General features: G+C 43.6%; 1 pseudogene; it reads right to left on the bottom strand.

Annotated features, from left to right (window-relative positions):
• Positions 1-350: 350 nt before the first annotated feature.
• LOC147990718 (uncharacterized) lies at positions 351-1,949 on the bottom strand (annotated as a pseudogene).
• Positions 1,950-12,442: the final 10,493 nt, after the last annotated feature.

Here is a 12,442-nt window from a genome sequence, read left to right as displayed (position 1 = left end):
TAAAAGGCTCATGGGCCCAAGTGGAGGTGATGCAACACCTTTGGGCTTGTAGTTTGACTCAGATTTTGCTGCAACATCAGATTGTTTCATCCATAAATAAACGCTCTGGACGAATTTGAAGCTAAATCCAATTGCGTTGGAAAGAGCACAAAATCTACTTTGAAACACAAAAAGAATCACCCAATTCGGAGTCCGTATGAAAAAGTTGTTGGCGTTTTGAGTCAGGTATGTCTGCACAGTCCGAATCTAAATCCAGAACATGAGAGACTTGGACTCTATCTTCTCTTGGCCCGAAAGTGATGTGAGAGGACTTTTTGAACAGCACCTAAACTTCTCTTTTTCCCTTATCTTCATATGTGTATTGTACAAATACCCCATACACCTGCAATTAGACATGGCACGGAAGTTTGTTAAGTATTTTTGTCCTGGATGGCATAAATAAATTATTGCATAATTTGCATTAGAAATAACCTCACAAATATACATGTATGCAATATTTTTGGTCATATCCAAGGTAGTCATGTCCTCATCAATTCGCCTTTGCGATCAGATCGTAGAAACTTTATTTTCTTGTTATGATGATTCTCCACTTCACTCTGAAGTTTTTTAAACTTTCCAAATGTTTCAGACTTGTGTTTCATCAAGTAGATGTACACATACCTACTTAAATCATCTGTGAAGGTTAGAAAATAATGATACCTACCGCATGCCTCAACACCCATCGGACCGCATACATCGGTATGTATTATTTCCAGTAAGTCATTAGCTCGCTCCATTGTTCTGGAGAATGGAGCTTTAGTCATCTTACCCATTAGGCATGGTTCGCAAGTATCAAATGATTCATAATCAAGTGATTCCAAAAGTCCATCCGCATGAAGTTTCTTCATGCACTTTACACCAATATGACCTAAACGGCAGTGACACAAGTAAGTTGCACTAACATTATCAACTTTGCATCTTTTTGCATCAATATTATGGATATGTGTATCACTATGATCGAGATTCAATAAGAATAGACCAGTTATGAGAGGTGCATGACCATATAAGATATTACTCACGTAAATAGAATAACCATTATTCTCTAATTTAAATGAATAACCATCTCGCAATAAAAAAGAACCAGATATAATGTTCATGCTCAACGCTGGCACCAAATAACAATTATTGAGGTCTAAAACTAATCCTGGAGGTAGATGTAGAGGTAGCGTGCCAACGACGATCACATCAACCTTGGAACCATTCCCGACGCGCATCGTCACCTCGTCCTTAGCCAATCTTCATTTATTCTGTAGCTCCTGTTTCGAGTTACAAATAAGAGCAACTGAACCGGTATCAAATACCGAGGCACTACTATGAGCATTAGTAAGGAACACATCAATAACATGTATATCAAATATACCTTTGTTCACTTTGTTCACTTTTCCATCCTTCTTATCTGCCAAGTATTTGGGGAAGTTCCGCTTCCTGTGGCCATTTCCTTTGCAGTAGAAGGACTCAGTTTCAGGCTTGCATCCAGCTTTGGGCTTCTTCACGGGAGCGGCAACTTTCTTGCCATTCTTCTTGAAGTTCCCTTTCTTTGGCTTGCCCTTTTACTTGAAACTAGTGGTATTGTTAACCATCAACACTTGATGCTCCTTCTTGATTTCTACCTCCGCGGACTTAAGCATTGCGAAGAGCTCGGGAATTGTTTTTGTCATCCCTTGCATATTATAGTTCATCCTGAAGTCTTTGTAGCATGGTGGCAGTGGCTGAAGAACTCTTTCAATAACACTCTCAACCGGAAAATCAATTCCCAGCCGAGTCAAGTGGTTGTGATACCCGGACATTTTGAGTATGTGTCCACTGATAGAACTGCTCTCCTTCATCTTGCAGCTATAGAACTTGTTGGAGACTTCATATCTCTCAACCTGTGCATTAGCTTGAAATATCAACTTCAACTCTTGGAACATCTCATATGCTCTGTGATGTTCAAAACGTCTTTGAAGTCCCGATTCTAGGCCACAAAGCATGGCACACTTAACTATTGATGAGGACATCAATACCATTGTTACACCCGCAGCCCCTGCTGCTATACATATTGGACCAATTACTAGAGCTCACGCACGCCAATTAAATTATCAGGTACTTTCATTTCTTGGTAATGATTCTAATGTTCATGAGAATATGATGTTGCCTAAATTGGATACATTTGTTTTGCTTACAAATGAAGGGCTTGGCATGGATAAGAGGGATGAACACTGGAGCAAGACCAAGCATGGAGATGATGGTATGCGCAAGGGGATCAAGAACGTTGTCACAAGTGATGATTTCAGGACTTTGAAGCCACCATAAGGAGTGCATGAAGCCTTGGATGAAATATACAAGATGCCACTTCATAAATTTCCTCCAGAGGCTATTATAGGTGTTGCGTCACCTTATTATCGGGCCAGGCCCATGTATTTTCGAAATACTTAAGTATAGGTTATTTTTAGAGTCTGTATGTGTGGGGAAACAAGAGTTAGGGTTGGTTTCGGACCCCTCCGCCAAGGGCCACGAAATTCCCCCCTCTCTCCTCCATATATATAGCCCTTAGGGCATCATTTAGACTTTGGGTTTTGTTTAGATCAAAAGTTCGCCATAGAAGCAACTTCGCGTACTTCGTTTGTGTTCAATGACCAGACCAAGACGTCACAGAACCCCACCTTGATCAATAAAGCTTTCCTCTTATATTCGCAATATCCAGATTGCAATCGTAGTATCTTACTTGTTCTTTGTTTGCTCGCAGGAAACAGACCCTCGTGGTCAGGTTGATCGTGCTTCGGCGTGGTCAATAACCCTCGAAAGTTGGTTTAGCGATTGCTAAGGCGCGATGTCTCGCACGTTCGTAGTCGAATTGTCAAGGTCGACTCCCAACGAAAACGATAGCCACCATCTCATCGAAATATCGGGACACCTTCGCCTCTATCAAGTGGTATCAGATTTCCAGGTTGCTCGGTGAGATTTTCCAGATTTTCATAGTTTAGATCGAGTCTGTTCATCATACCTATAGTCCACGAAAAAGCCAGAAAATTTTTTAGGGTTAGTTCATCATATCCGAACCAATCTGAGCATTTGCATAATCTTTTTAGGGTTTTGCATTGTTGAATTTGTGGTTGCATCATTGTGTCTAGTTTCTGGTCTTAGTGTCTAGTCCTTTAGAGTTTCGAGTTCTGTTCACAAGTTATCACGCCGCCACTGCATCATCATCGTCACCGCTGGCATATACCACCACCATTGTCACCATTTCCATATACCACCATCGTCACCACCACTGCCATATATCACCATCGTCATCACTGCTGCCATATACCACATATCCACCGCCATCACGATAATCCGAGTCCACCTCCATCACAGATTCGTCACCAGTCCGTGTTCCACTGCCCTACATATATCCGCCACTAGCCCGAGTTTCCACCAGATTCATCTCCGCCACTAGTCCGAGTCCAGTATTTATTGCTTTGTTTTCGGTTTCGAGATCACGCGATACTTCGAGTCATGACCAAGTCGGACTCCCCAACTTTCGTGCTACCCGTAGTAGAAAAATAGTTCCAAACTCAAAAAAACTAAGTCTGGAAAATTCTGGCTAGGCAGTTTTGAGACTATTTGTAGACTTTTTCGAAAAAAAATTATTGCGGAGCAAAAAAAGAGGAAAAAGGTGAAAAAAAGAAAAAATTCAGAGCGTGCTCCTCCCTTGTTTACGTGCAGTGTCGTGATTTTGTTAGTGTTCTAGGATCGCGTCTCTATCACGGTCTAGCCTAGGACCAGCACGGTACCATCGTTGAGCGTTTATTCAACTTTCCATCTCTGAATTGATTATTGTTGACCCTTTTTGCTACCATATTATAAGCCTTCCCAGCTCCACATACATATACGTCATGCGTTTGACTCTCCCTGGTAATCGCTCTATCCAACCTTTGAGAGTTTTGACTACGATGGTTGCCAATTACCGCCTGCTGCTGGGTAAGAACTGGTAAGAATTTGAGATTTGCTTGACGGATTTGTGACGCCCATCACCACCTCTTGTTAGTAGTCTGTAGGATCATATTCTTGTGTGTTTCTATTGCTGCTAACCTTGGCAGGATCACAAGCCGACGAGACTGACTGGGAGAACATGACGAATAAGGAGTTGCATGATAAGTTTCAACAAATGATGAGTGGATGGGTGCAAGATGTGCTAAACAGATTTGAAGAGGCCATGGAGAAGATAGATGGCATGGAGAAGACGTTTGAATCAAAGCTTGATAACAAGTTTAATGAATTGCTCGCGCGTCTTCCACCACCACCACCACCGGCTGCACCTAACGCACCTCTACAACAACAACAACAACGACGACGACGACGACGACGATGACTACCTCCACGTCGTGAAACAGCCCTCCGCCGAGCGAGCCGTCTCCCTCTTGCGCCTGGCCAAACTGTTGGTGCTGTTGTTGATACTTCTGTGGCTCCTGCTGCTGATGCGGAGGAGGAGGATTTTGCGGGAGATTACGAGGATGAGGTTGATCAAAATCAGAACTACGTGCAACCACCAGCACAACAACCACCAGGGCATCCACATGCAAAAATTATGCCCAGTAGCACTCCGCATAAAAAATTTTGTTTTTATCATTTACCTACTAGAGGTCGAGCAGGAATTAAGCTTGGGGATGCTTGATACATCTGCAACGTATCTATAATTTTTGATTGCTCCATGCTATATTATCTACTGTTTTGGATATTATTGGGCTTTATTATCCACTTTTATATTATTTTTGGGACTAACCTATTAACCAGAGGCCCAGCCCAGAATTGATGTTTTTTGCCTGTTTTAGGGTTTCGAAGAAAAGGAATATCAAACGGAGTCCAAACGGAATGAAACCTTCGGGAACGTGATTTTCTCAACGAACAAGACCCGGGAGACTTGGACCCTACGTCAAGAAAGGAAACAGGAGGCCACGAGGTAGGGGGCGCACCTGCCTACCCTAGGCGCGCCCACCACCCTCGTGGGCCCCCTGTTGTTCCACCGACGTACTCCTTCCTCCTATATATACCTACGTACCCCCAAACGATCAGATACGGAGCCAAAACCCTAGTTCCACTGCCGTAACTTTCTGTATCCATGAAATCCCATCTTGAGGCCTGTTCTGGAGCTCCGCCGGAGGGGGCATCGATCACGGAGGGCTTCTACATCAAACACCATAGCCTCTCCGATGAAGTGTGAGTAGTTTACCTCAGACCTACGGGTCCATAGTTAGTAGCTAGATGGCTTCTTCTCTCTTTTTGGATCTATTTACAATGTTCTCCCCCTCTCTTGTGGAGAACTATTCGATGTAATCTTCTTTTTGCGATGTGTTTGTTCAAATCGATGAATTGTGGGTTTATGATCAAGTCTATCTATGAATAATATTTGAATCTTCTCTAAATTCTTTTATGTATGATTGGTTATCTTTGCAAGTCTCCTTGAATTATCAGTTTGCTTTGGCCTACTAGATTGATCTTTCTTGCAATGGGAGAAGTGCTTAGCTTTGGGTTCAATCTTGCGGTGCTCGATCCCAGTGACAGAAAGGGAAACGACACGTATTGTATTGTTGCCATCGAGGATAAAAAGATGGGGTTTATATCATATTGCATGAGTCTATTCCTCTACATCATATCATCTTGCTTAAGGCGTTACTCCGTTTTTAACTTAATACTCTAGATGCATGTTGGATAGCGGTCGATGAGTGGAGTAATAGTAGTAGATGCAGGCAGTGAAGGAAATATGCCCTAGAGGCAATAATAAAGTTATTATTTATTTCCTTATATCATGATAAATGTTTATTATTCATGCTAGAATTGTATTAACCGGAAACATAATACATGTGTGAATACATAGACAAACAAAGTGTCACTAGTATGCCTCTACTTGACTAGCTCGTTGATCAAAGATGGTTATGTTTCCTAACCATAGACATGAGTTGTCATTTGATTAACGGGATCACATCATTAGGAGAATTATGTGATTGACTTGACCCATTCTATTAGCTTAGCACTTGATCGTTTAGTTTGTTGCTATTGCTTTCTTCATGACTTATACATGTTCCTATGACTATGAGATTATGCAACTCCCGTTTACCGGAGGAACACTTTGTGTGCTACCAAACATCACAATGTAACTGGGTGATTATAAAGGTGCTCTAGAGGTGTCTCCGAAGGTACTTGTTGGGTTGGCGTATTTCGAGATTAGGATTTGTCACTCCGATTGTCGGAGAGGTATCTCTGGGCCCTCTCGGTAATGCACATCACCTGAGCCTTGCAAGAATTGCAACTAATGAGTTAGTTGCGAGGTGATGTATTACGGAACGAGTAAAGAGACTTGCCGGTAACGAGATTGAACTAGGTATTGAGATGCCGACGATCGAATCTCGGGCAAGTAACATACCGATGACAAAGGGAACAGCGTATGTTGTTATGCGGTCTGACCGATAAAGATCTTCATAGAATATGAGGGAGCCAATATGAGCATCCAGGTTCCACTATTGGTTATTGACCGGAGACATGTCTTGGTCATGTCTACATAGTTCTCGAACCCGTAGGGTCCGCACGCTTAAAGTTTCGGTGACAATTGTATTATGAGTTTATGTGATTTGATGTACCGAAGGTAGTTCGGAGTCCCGGATGAGATCGGGGACATGACGAGGAGTCTCGAAATGGTCGAGACGTAAAGATCGATATATTGGACGACTATATTCGGACATCGGAAAGGTTCCGAGTGATTCGGGTATTTTCGGGGGTATCGGGGAGTTACGGGAATACGAGGAAGAAGTAATGGGCCTCTTGGGCCAAGTGGTGGAAGAGAGGAGGCAGGGCGCGCGGCCCCCTAGCCCAAACCGAATTGGACTAGGGGGCTGGCCCCCCTTTTCTCTTTTCCCTCCTTCTCCTTCCTTCTCCTTCTCCTCCTTCCTTTCCTCCTCCTAGTAGGAGTAGGAAAGGGGAGTCCTACTCCTACCAGGAAGAGGACTCCTCCTCCTGGCGCGCCCATAGAGGGCCGGACGGCCTCCCCCCTTGCTCCTTTATATACAGGGGCAGGGGGCACCTCTAGACACACAAGTTGATCAGTTGATCTCTCCCAGCCGTGTGCGGTGCACCCCTCCACCATATTCCACCTCGGTCATATCATAGCGGTGCTTAGGCGAAGCCCTGCGTCGGTAGCAACATCATCACCGTCACCATGCCGTCGTGCTGACGGAACTCTCCCGTGAAGCTCTGCTGGATCGGAGTTCGCGGGACATCATCGAGCTGAACGTGTGCTGAACTCGGAGGTGCCGTGCGTTCGGTACTTGGATCGGTCGGATCGTGAAGACGTACGACTACATCAACCGTGTTGTGCTAACGCTTCCGCTTTCGGTCTACGAGGGTATGTGGACAACACTCTCCCCTCTCGTTGCTATGCATCACCATGATCTTGCGTGTGCGTAGGAATTTTTTTGAAATTACTACGTTCCCCAACCGTGGCATCCGAGCCCAGGTTTTATGCATTGATGTAATATGCACGAGTAGAACACAAGTGAGTTGTGAGCGATATAAGTCATACTGCTTACCAGCATGTCACACTTTGGTTCGGCGATATTGTTGGATGAAGCAGCCCGGACCGACATTACGCGTACGTTTACGCGAGACTGGTTTTACCGCCGTGCTATGCACACAGGTGACTAGCGGGTGTCAGTTTCTCCAACTTTAGTTGAACCGTGTGTGGCTACGCCCGGTCCTTGAGAAGGTTAAAACAGCACCAACTTGACAAACTATCATTGTGGTTTTGATGCGTAGGTAAGAATGGTTCTTGCTAAGCCCGTAGCAGCCACGTAAAACTTGCAACAACAAAGTAGAGGACGTCTAACTTGTTTTTGCAGGGCATGTTGTGATGTGATATGGTCAAGACATGATGCTAAATTTTATTGTATGAGATGATCATGTTTTGTAACCGAGTTATCGGCAACTGGCAGGAGCCATATGGTTGTCGCTTTATTGTATGCAATGCAATTGCGCTGTAATGCTTTACTTTATCACTAAGCGGTAGCGATAGTCGTGGAAGCATAAGATTGGCGAGACAACAACGATGCTACGATGGTGATCAAGGTGTCGCGCCGGTGACGATGGTGATCATGACGGTGCTTCGGAGATGGAGATCACAAGCACAAGATGATGATGGCCATATCATATCACTTATATTGATTGCATGTGATGTTTATCTTTTATGCATCTTATCTTGCTTTGATTGATGGTAGCATTATAAGATGATCTCTCACTAAATTTCAAGATAAAAGTGTTCTCCCTGAGTATGCACCGTTGCCAAAGTTCGTCGTGCCCAGACACCACGTGATGATCGGGTGTGATAAGCTCTACGTCCATCTACAACGGGTGCAAGCCAGTTTTGCACACGCAGAATACTCAGGTTAAACTTGACGAGCCTAGCATATGCAGATATGGCCTCGGAACACTGAGACCGAAAGGTCGAGCGTGAATCATATAGTAGATATGATCAACATAGTGATGTTCACCATTGAAAACTACTCCATTTCGCATAATGATCGGTTATGGTTTAGTTGATTTGGATCACGTGATCACTTAGAAGATTAGAGGGATGTCTTTCTAAGTGGGAGTTCTTAAGTAATATGATTAATTGAACTTAAATTTATCATGAACTTAGTCCTGGTAGTATTAGCATATCCATGTTGTAGATCAATAGCTCACGTTTAGCTCCCCTGTTTTATTTTTGATATGTTCCTAGAGAAAACTAAGTTGAAAGATGTTAGTAGCAATAATGCGGATTGGATCCGTGATCTGAGGTTTATCCTCATTGCTGCACAGAAGAATTATATCCTTAATGCACCACTAGGTGACAGACCTATTGCAGGAGCAGATGCAGACGTTATGAACGTTTGGCTAGCTCAATATGATGACTACTTGATAGTTTATTGCACCATGCTTAAACGGCTTAGAATCGGGACTTCAAAGACGTTTTGAACGTCATGGACCATATGAGATGTTATAGGAGTTAAAGTTAATATTTCAAGCAAATACCCGAGTTGAGAGATATGAAGTCTCCAACAAGTTCTATAGAAAAAAGATGGAGGAGAATAGCTCAAGCAGTGAGCATGTGCTCGGATTGTCTGGGTACTACAATCGCTTGAATCAAGTGGGAGTTAATCTTCCAGATAAGATAGTGATTGACAGAATTCTCTAGTCACCATCACCAAGTTAGTAGAACTTCGTGATGAACTATGATATGCAAGGGATAACGGAAACGATTCCCAAGCTCTTCATAATGCCGAAATCAACGAAGGTAGAAATCAAGAAAAATATCAAGTGTTGATGGTAGACAAGACCACTAGTTTCAAGAAAAGGGCAAAGGGAAGAAGGGGAACTTCAAGAAGAACGGCAAGCAAGTTGCTGCTCAAGTGAAGAAGCCCAAGTCTAGTCCTAAGCCTGAGACTAAGTGCTTCTACTACAAAGGGACTGGTCACTGGAAGCGGAACTGCCCCAAGTATTTGGCGGATAAGAAGGATGGCAAAGTGAACAAATGTATATTTGATATACAGTTTATTGATGTGTATTTTACTAGTGTTCGTAACAACCCCTCGGTATTTGATACTGGTTTAGTTGCTAAGAGTAGTAACTCAAAACGGGAGTTGCAGAATGAACAAAACTAGTTAAGGGTGAAGTGACGATGTGTGTTGGAAATAGTTCCAAGATTGATATGATCATCATCGCACACTCCCTATACTTTTGGGATTAGTGTTGAACCTAAATAAGTGTTATTTGGTGTTTGCGTTGAGCATGAATATGATTTGATCATGTTTATTGTAGTACGGTTATTCATTTAAGTAAGAGAATAAATTGTTGTTCTTTTTACATGAATAAAACCTTATATGGTTACACACCCAATGAAAATGGTTCATTGGATCTCGATCGTAGTGATACACATATTCATAATATTGAAACCAAAAGATGCAAAGTTAATAGTGATAGTGCAACTTATTTGTGGCACTGCCATTTAGGTCATATTGGTATAAAGCGCATGAAGAAACTCCATGCTGATGGACTTTTGGAATCACTTGATTATGAATCAGTTGATGCTTGCGAACCATGCCTCATGGGCAAGATGACTAAGACTCCATTCTCCGGAATAATGCAGCAAGCAACAGATTTGTTGGAAATCATGCATACTGATGTATGTGGTCCGATGAATATTGAAGCTTGCGGCAGGTATCATTATTTTCTGATCTTCACAGATGATTTGAGCAGATATGAGTATATCTACTTGATGAAACACAAGTCTAAAACATACCGATGACAAAGGGAACAACGTATGTTGTTATGCGGTCTGACCGATAAAGATCTTCGTAGAATATGTGGGAGCCAATATGAGCATCCAGGTTCCACTATTGGTTATTGACCGGAGACATGTCTCGGTCATGTCTACATAGTTCTCGAACCCGTAGGGTCCGCACGCTTAAAGTTCCGGTGACGATTGTATTATGAGTTTATGTGATTTGATGTACCGAAGGTAGTTCAGAGTCCCGATTGGAAAGGGGACATGATGGGGAGTCTCGAAATGGTCGAGACGTAAAGATCGATATATTGGACGACTATATTCGGACATCGGAAAGGTTCTGAGTGATTCGGGTATTTTCGGGGGTACCGGGGAGTTACGGGAATACGAGGAAGAAGTAATGGGCCTCATGGGCCAAGTGGTGGAAGAGAGGAGGCAGGGCACGCGGCCCCCCTAGCCCAAACCGAATTGGACTAGGGGGCCGGCCCCCCTTTCCTCTTTTCCCTCCTTCTCGTTCCTTCTCCTTCTCCTCCTTCCTTTCCTCCTCCTAGTAGGAGTCGGAAAGGGGAGTCCTACTCCTACTAGGAGGAGGACTCCTCCTCCTGGCGTGCCCATAGAGGGCCGGCCGGCCTCCCCCTTGCTCCTTTATATACAGGGGCAGGGGGCACCTCTAGACACACAAGTTGATCAGTTGATCTCTCCCAGCCGTGTGCGGTGCCCCCTCCACCATATTCCACCTCGGTCATATCATAGCGGTGCTTACGCGAAGCCCTGCATCGGTAGCAACATCATCACCATCACCACGCCGTCGTGCTGCCGGAACTCTCCCGTGAAGCTCTGCTGGATCGGAGTTCGCGGGACGTCATCGAGCTGAACGTGTGCTGAACTCGGAGGTGCCGTGCGTTCGGTACTTAGATCGGTCGGATCGTGAAGACGTACGACTACATCAACCGCGTTGTGCTAACGCTTCCGCTTTCGGTCTACGAGGGTACATGGACAACACTCTCCCCTCTTGTTGCTATGCATCACCATGATCTTGCGTGTGCGTAGGAAATTTTTTGAAATTACTACGTTCCCCAACAGGCAGGAGTCGGTCTACTTGTCTCGGACGTGATGCCTATATACATGATCATACCTAGATATTCTCATAACTATGCTCAATTCTGTCAGTTGCTCAATAGTAATTTGTTCACCCACCGTAGAATACTTATGCTCTCGAGAGAAGCCACTAGTGAAACCTATGGCCCCCGGGTCTATCTTTATCATATTGATCTCCTACTACTTAGTTATTTCCTTTGCTATTTACTTTGCCTTTATTTTAATTTGCATCTTTATCATAAAAATACCAAAAATATTATCTTATCATATCTATTAGAGCTCACTCTCGTAAGTGGCCTTATAGGGATTTACAACCCCTATTTGCGTTGGTTGCGAGGATTTATTTGTTTTGTGCAGGTGCGAGGGACTCGCGCGTAGCCTCCTACTGGATTGATACCTTGGTTCTCAAAAACTGAGGGAAATACTTACGCTACTTTTCTGCATCATCCCTTCCTCTTCGGGGAAAACCAACGCAGTGCTCAAGAGGTAGCAAGAAGGATTTTTGGCACCGTTGCCGGGGAGGTCTACGCAAAAGTCAACATACCAAGTACCCATCACATACCCTTATCTCCCGCATTACATTATTTGCCATTTTCCTCTCGTTTTCCTCTGCCCCCACTTCACCCTTGCCGTTTTATTCGCCCTCTCTCTCTCTCTATCCTCCCTCTCTTTCTCTATTTGCCTCTTTTTACCCGCTTGTTTTTTGTTTGCTTGTGTGTTAGTTTGCTTGCTTGTCATGATGGCTCAAGATAATACTAAATTGTGTGACTTCACCAATACCAACAACACTGATTTTATTAGCACTCCGATTGCTCCTCTTACCGATGCTGAATCTTGTGAAATTAATACTGCTTTGCTGAATCTTGTCATGAAAGATCCATTTTCCGGCCTTCCTAGTGAAGATGCCGCTACCCATCTAAATAGCTTCGTTGATTCATGTGATATGCAGAAGAAGAATGATGAAGATCTAAAATTTATTGATGTGTCCCCTATTAAATCTTTGTTTTGCAATATATATCTTAATAATGATGG

This window comes from Triticum urartu, chromosome 1A (genome assembly GCF_056163025.1).
Source record: "Triticum urartu cultivar PI428250 chromosome 1A, HENAU_Tu73, whole genome shotgun sequence".
NCBI classification, from domain to species: Eukaryota; Viridiplantae; Streptophyta; class Magnoliopsida; order Poales; family Poaceae; genus Triticum; species Triticum urartu.
Note: the sequence above shows the minus strand (reverse complement) of the source record. Positions and strands in the feature narration are given on the sequence as shown.